A 7,500-nucleotide genomic window follows, 5' to 3' on the forward strand; every position below is an offset into this window, starting at 1 on the left:
ATAGTTTCACACAATAGTGCATAAATAGACCAGCAGGTATCCAGTCATAGTGATGGTTTTCCATCCTAATGGAGAAGCACAGGGCCTGTGGCTCAGACATCTCCTTTTGTGCAGAGAGGAATTACTCAACCTTGGGTTACACAAAGCCGCTTCTAGCCCACGCGGAGGTCAGCTCAGAGCTTTAAGGTCCTCTAGGTGTTTTGAAAACCTACTTTAAAGTGTTTGGCTGTTCACCAGTTTGTGTTTGCAAGGGAAATCTGTTTAGATGCAGCAGTGTGGTCAGTGTGGGCTCCAGTGTGAGAAGAACTATGTGCAAACACCACGCTTGGAGACAACGATGGAGACCTGCTGAGTTCAGCACCTCCTTTACCTTTCTCCCAACCCCGTATAAGGTGGCTGTGTGCATTTGCTCCACTCACACACACACACACACACACACACACACATATAGAGAGACAAACACAAAGAGCATCATCCTGGCTTTCTGTAATAATGAGTGGATCAGGCCTCACATGGGCTAAGGTCAGAGAAGGCTATGCATTTATGCAGAAATACTGTATCACGTTGCATAAGTGTATGTAGCGCACACAGTGTATGCAGTACAACACTTCCATTCTGAAAGTGGCCTGCTGGTGTAGATATATTTGAAAAGAGAATTAATATACAGAAATAAATCTTGCTTAGAAGACCATAGTCTTCAATTTTATTGCTAATACATCATCAAATTTCCTTAAGCAAGAACTCATTGATAAGCTTTAGGCCCTAATTTATGAATTATTAACTTGGTCTTATCTTCCAGAAGATAGACTCTGGAATGGCTAACGAAAAACAAACAGCAAACGCATGTCAATCAGGTGGTAATGACAGGCAGCAGAGTTTTACGGCATTGTCACTGAGAGCTCGCGCAGATTTATAGGAGAGTGCGAAAAAGCTTTTCCAGCGCTGTAACGTGCTCTATTATTTCATTAGATGGTTGTACCCCTGATGTTTGCACACCAAGCATCTCAGCCCGGGACCCAGGCCAGACGGGGAAAAGGGGGTGAGAAACATGGCTCGGTATTAAAAATTGATATAAATCTTCCCATTAAATATTTAGCCACTAACTGCCTTTGTTCCCTCGCTGTATGAGAAAGTAACATTGGGCTTCTTATGGAAAAACCCCTTCATTACAGTGCATTTGTGCCCCCCGTCATCAAACACTGAGGCGTCAGCGCTGAACGCTTTGCCAAGTGCTCTCGTCACACTTTTTAATTTGCATTTAAATGAATGACACACCAGCGCAGTGGCCTGAATGCGTTATTGAGTGTTTATTTTTTAATGTTTTATTTTTTATTTTCTGTCGGTAACAGGCTGTTGTTTGCCTTCCTGCAGAGCAGCAAACGGGGCTATCGAGCTCCGAAGCGGATGATGAATGAGTGTGATGCTCGTTTCTCCTCCGTTGTCAATAACCTCCTGCGGCGGCTGATTAGGATCGCTCTAATCGTCCCGCCGGTCGGCCCGGCTCTCTCGCGGGGAGGAGGGTGAAGGGAGGTGCAGCGACAGCTGCTCTGCTCTCCTTCTCACGCTCCTTTCATGCTCACGCCACACTGCCCGATGCTCCTTTCTGCTTGTTGAAGGAGGTGTCACCGCTAACCTGCTAGGGTGGGGTATGGTTAACATCCTATTGTTGGACCTGAGGGGATGGGGATTGGGTGTGGTAACACTTGTCGCAGTTAAATCCCTTGTGGTAAAGTTGGGGGAAGGGGGCCATTTTCAGAAGAGCGCCCTGTTGTAACGGCGAATGCCATAAGAACATGAGGGATTGAAGAAACAGGAGCTCCTATCAGAGCCTATCAGAGCCTGCCAATCTTATCCCAGAGCCCTGAGGCTAATATGTGAGTGTGTGGTGTAGATGAAGATGAGGAAAGTTGAAGGACACCAACCATCTTACGACTGAACTCTGGGACTAAAACATTTAAAGTACATTCTGTGAAACCAGTCAAAAACAAAACGCCTCCAGACTCACTGAAACGCAAATTTCAGCTATAATAATTTACACAGGCTGTATTGCATTATTGTATTCTCACAATACACGGGTAATGTGAAGCAGTGAATGCTGCATTCCTCTGACACCTAGTGTCAGCCCCCTGAGTCCTCTCACTGGAACTCTGCCTGGTGTACATACAGAGAGGCCCATTGTTGACCTGTATGCGGCTGGCCTGTGCGCCTTCATGTAGGAGGCGCTGTAGAATGTGCTCCATCAGCCCGTCTATGGGAGGATGCTTTATACGCTCTTTTCTCACACATTCTCTCACAATAACTTGCATATTGTCATTCTTTGGCTTATATATTATGTGTGTGTGCGTGTGTGTGTGTGTGTGTGTCTTAATATCACCATTCTCATGCCTAACTTTACTGTTTTTTGACATTTTATTACCAAGCCCTTTGATTTGATTTCCACTGTCTGCTCTGCATTTATGTAAGAAAGATGATGTATAGAGAGTTCTCGTCATCTCCCTTGCAGTAGTTTTCGAATGAACTGCAACTCACAAGCCCACATGTAGCATCGGTGAAAATGATTCATTACTCACAGAGGCTATGAGGCTATGGGGCTATGAGGCTATATTGAGCTACATTCATCCATTTCCCCCCTGTGCAGAGGGAGATGAATGGGAATGGAGAAAATGAAGAGGCCCAGGAGGTGAGGAGTGGGCCACGGGTGGGCGGAGCTCTGAAGGAAGTTTGAGGCTCGGAAGAAAACGGATTAGTTTAAAGTAATCCTCAGATCTTTTAAGATCAGGATTTTCTAAGAGAGATGGTTTGGTTAGCTATCCTTCTTCTTCTCATTACAACAACAGCAATAATAATAATATTACTTTTATTCATTAATTTATGTTCTTTTCGGTACCTCTCATCTCGATTTGAATCTTTTGATATTAATAAACTTGGAACTGTCACTCAAGAGCTGACAGAACCGTGTTCTATTCTTTGTCATTCTGTGGTCCATTTTCACGCAGCACACCTGACGTCACCCCTTTGTCAGGTATCTGGCTGCCTGGCGGTCCGGGGCATCTTCTCGGCTCTCGAGGATTCGTGCTGCACGCTGTCTCTTCTCGGCTTGAACTCAGATGTGTCCCTGTTGCCAGTTGCTCCTGCGCGGTGGGAACCGCATGACAAATCGTGGCGCGGACCGAATCCTTGAAGTGGTGACATTTAGTGCTGACTAGGGGCCAGCCTGACAGCCTGAGAGAGTGGGTGCTGGAAACCAGCGGGGGCGGTGAACGTTAAATATTCAGTGGGGGCGGCGGGAGCCGCCGTTCCCTCGTGTGACGACCAACACTGCTGGTGTCTGTTCGCTCGCAGCAGGAAGTTTTCTTTAATGGTCCTGGCTGAGAGAGACATACCGAGACATACCGATTTTGAGTGACTCACTGAGATTCTTACTTGAATCCCAAGATTGCGCTTAAAAAACGTGAGCATTCCAATCATATTTCAAAATGAAGTCTTTTTTTTTTTTTTTTTTTTGCTTTAGCTTTTATTTCACTTTCAAAGCATTCAATGCTGTTGTTAATAGCATGCAACCGATTCCTTTATTTGTCCTTGTTTTAAGAAAGAGACACATTTTAACTGCAGATTTGTGTTATGTAATTTTAGCTTGAAGGTATGATGATCTGGCGGTGTCAGAGCAGTGGAGGCAGTCGCGTTTGGACTGAGTGTCCCCCTCCACCCCCACACAGCCCAACTTGCATGGCTTTCGCTGCCGGCCTCTGAGTAACTGTGGGAGTAGATGAGGCTTTTAAATAGAATCCTCGCTCCCGTTCCAACTCAGAGGCTGTGGAACAGAAGAACAAGAGCCGAGTGTGTATGTGCGGGTTTATGCGTGTATGCGTGAAAGTGTGTTTAAGTGTCTGTGTATGTGTATCTATGCATGTAGCAGACATGAGAAGGTGGTAGAACTGCGTCAAGCATGGATACGTACACACACACACTCATGGTTCACTCTTTGAAGACTCAGGAGTGGAAATGCAGGGCGGGGTAAAAAATAAAAAAGAAATGAAACTGTGTGTGTGTGTGTGTGTGTGTGTGTGTTTGCAAGTCCATGTGTGGCTATATGTGTGTGTCGCGATTAATCTGCCACTCTAAATTATTCAGTGTCCATTTTGGCCAGCTGCTGGGGAGTAGTGGACTGTGGGCAGAGCAGCAATCTGAGCACATTCTCTGTGCCTCACTACTCTGCTCCTCTCAATTGCTGGCGCATTTACTTCAGTGGCACATGTGAGTGTTTGCATGTGTGAGAATGTATTTAGCACATTTACACATTTAGCATGTCCTGATAATGATAGGAAAACAGGAACATTTTGATGCTAAGCTTGCTCTGTGTGTATGTGTGTGTGTGTGTGTGTGTGTGTGTGTGTGTGTGTGTGTGTGTGTGTGTGTGAGCGTGTGGGTGCACATGTGTTTGGGTGTGTGCGTGTGTGCGGTCTTTCTCTGAACCTGTCATGTTTGACTGACTGGCATATTTTAGCTGAAACATTTCCCATGGATTGTGGACGTTTCTCTGCCAATAGTGAGCCTCATCCTCATTCCTTTGGATTCATTTGATTCCCATAGGAACCCAAAAGGTCCTATATTGTAAATATGTCTTGTTTTATGGTCAGATGCAGTTTTAAATGTACTCTTGAGGATCAGTCTTAAGTGATCTGATCTTAAAGTGGTAATCAGTAAAGTGCTTTTATCAGCTCAGCTGTTATGATAGTGACCTTTCCTCAGGGTCCTTCTCAAAGTCATGTAAACAGAAGTCATTCTCATATCTTTGTTACCTGGTCCTCATACATGCACAAACAAGAGGCACTATGATCCCTCGCATAACACCATGAATTGTTCATCAACTGTCCGAGGGTGGTGCTGCCTTTTGGATCTCTTTAATCCTCATGGACCAAAGCTACGTCCTTTGCCCCATCTCTTCGTCGTCGTGAGGGCAGGGCTTCATGTTACGGCGCTGATTCTTTGAAAATGGTGTTTACAGCTCTGCCTATGGTCTAAATGGGGGGCAGAGGCGTTGGGAGGTGGGGAGGATGCTCCATTAGAGGTGCGATAAAACTCAATAATCTCCCCATCTGAGTGGCCTGTGGCCATTGGCTACACGCATACTGGCAGCATAATTAACTCTAAACAGCCCTTATGACTGCATAGATCTCTTTAAATGAAGGAGCTAATGGCTATTGGGTGCTGATCTAATTTAGCGACCGGGAGATGGTCAAATTGCATTTGGGGAGAGAAGTGAAGGAGAGTTTGTGGGAGGTAGTGATGGTAGAGGGAGAGAGAGAGCGAGAGAGAGAGGGTGTTGAGGGTGTTAAACTGTGGCACAAAAATATAAACTTTAAAAAAAACCATTTTTTTTTTTACCAAGTTGGAACTAAGATGTTTTTGTTTGTTGCTGTTGCTGGTGCTGTGAAATAAAGCTGGTAAACTGAGATGTTCATTGTTTTGTTCCTGGTAACTCCAGACGCTTGCTCTAAGCAGCTAGACAATTTAAAAAAAACCTCTCCATTTAGTTGCATTAGTCATTGTAGTCATTCTATTCAGTGCAGAGTTAAGCAGAGTCAGGCGGGGAGAGGAGTGCAGAAAGGGAAACTGTAATTAAGCACTATTGAACCCAAACAGATCGTGTTGTATGTTGACACAATGGAAATTGTGGTTTGCTGAGTGTGTGATTTCTACCTTTTGGTGTAACGTACTTGGGTACTTGGTTAATACCTCAAACAGACACACACACACACACACACACACACACACACACACACACACACACACACACACACACACAGTTTAATATAAATGGTTTTTTTTCTGCTGTATTTCACTCCAGGGGATTCTGGCCACTGCATTCTTCCCTTTGCTAACACACCTAATTCAACACACATGCCAAATATCAAACCATTCCTGAGCTGGCTCAGATGTATTGAAATAAGTAAACACAAGAAAGTGCCCTGCATGGGCTCCCCTGTGCTGAGGATGCTTATCACTGGTGTTTTTCCTGGTCTATAGTCCCTGCACACTTATATCACTTTCACCCTCATGCAAACATGTTTCTGTTGATTAGGGACCACCAAAACAGAGTTCATGTTTAGTTAGGTTTTAGGTCTCTAACTGCCTCCCACCGGAGTCCTGGAGTCCTGGTCGTGGAGGATTGTTCCACAGGCTCCATACAGTTCTGCTGAAGGTTTCAATGGGGGCCGTTCCGGAGCCACTGCAGATCGCTTGCTCGGGGAGGAGCCCTGTGCTGAGCGCTGCCGTCAGTAGAATTAGTACTGCGGGAAGATGTAAAGACCTAATGAGGCATTAAGAGATGCAGTTATATTCATTAACCCAGGGGTCGCTCCTGAAAAGAGAACAGCCTTTTATCTAATGATGCCATTGTTGTGCTGTAAGGCTGAGACTGTAGTTGGTTGTTTAGCTTAACCCAATGCATGATGTGGGTTTTTTCTTTCTTTTTTTTTTTTGTTCAGCAATGCCCTTCCGGAGCAGCTGCAAATAGCAGGGTCTCATTCGGGGAGATGCAGGGCATGTTTCCTCTGCAGTTGTAATTTGATGGCACACACACATATTCCCACACATTCACATTCACACACACACACACACACACACACACACACACACACACACACACACACACACACACACACACACACACACACACACACACACACACACACACACTCACACATTCTCTGGCCCTGGTATGGGAGGAAGATGTAATATATCCTGTGTGGAAAAGGAATCAGAAGGTATAGATACAGCAGGAGCTACCCTGCTTGTCTGATTGCGACCCCTGTTTACCTGACCTCTTCCTCCTTAATGCATTCTACGGGGTGGGGTCTTAGATTGACTTCGTGCTCCAGCATAGCTGGGTGCTATGCAATTGAAATGTGTGGTGGACACACAGATGCACGCACAAACCTATACACCCACACAGTTATTTTTAAACCTCAGTGATTTCAACGTCATTCCCTTCTGGGAGCAATTTGGCATGGCAAATGGCTAATTGTCTGGGGGTTGGTGGATTGATCAGGTTGATCAGCCATAGTGGGTCACTGACTTCTTCAGTGTTTCATTGAAATATTGATTGATCAGCATGCTGCGTGACTGATGAATTATTTGACTGGAATCACCCATAGACTTTAGGCTGGACTCTATGGCTGTAGTCTAGATCGGTCATTTGTGAAGTATGCTGCAATTCATTCAATATAGGACAATTGGAATGAAGAGGTCTGGGCATTCATCTCTCTCTCTCTTTCTCTTTCTCTCTCTCTCTGTCTCTCTCTCTAACACACATATGCCAGCTGTCCTCCCCCTCTTTCTCGCCCGTACCACCTTTAGGGTAGCAGACATGGCAACCCTCTCTCTCTGACAATAGAAGCCAGCTTCCCCCTGGGCTCCTAATGCCATTGCATCAGTCTGATGCTGTAATCACACCCGATTGAGCTGTTTGTGGTTCAATCTGGGGGGTTCGCACAGCAA

The 7,500-nt window shown here is 45.3% G+C and overlaps 1 protein-coding gene across 12 annotated transcripts in view; it reads left to right on the forward strand.

Annotated features, from left to right (window-relative positions):
- large2 (LARGE xylosyl- and glucuronyltransferase 2) overlaps positions 1–7,500 on the forward strand; it is a 39,674-nt gene that overhangs the window by 2,663 nt on the left and 29,511 nt on the right. The gene's annotated exons all lie outside the window — the stretch shown is intronic.

The sequence above is a fragment of the Electrophorus electricus genome, chromosome 6, assembly GCF_041902795.1.
Source record: "Electrophorus electricus isolate QZ-2024a chromosome 6, ASM4190279v1, whole genome shotgun sequence".
In the NCBI taxonomy this organism is placed as follows: Eukaryota; Metazoa; Chordata; class Actinopteri; order Gymnotiformes; family Gymnotidae; genus Electrophorus; species Electrophorus electricus.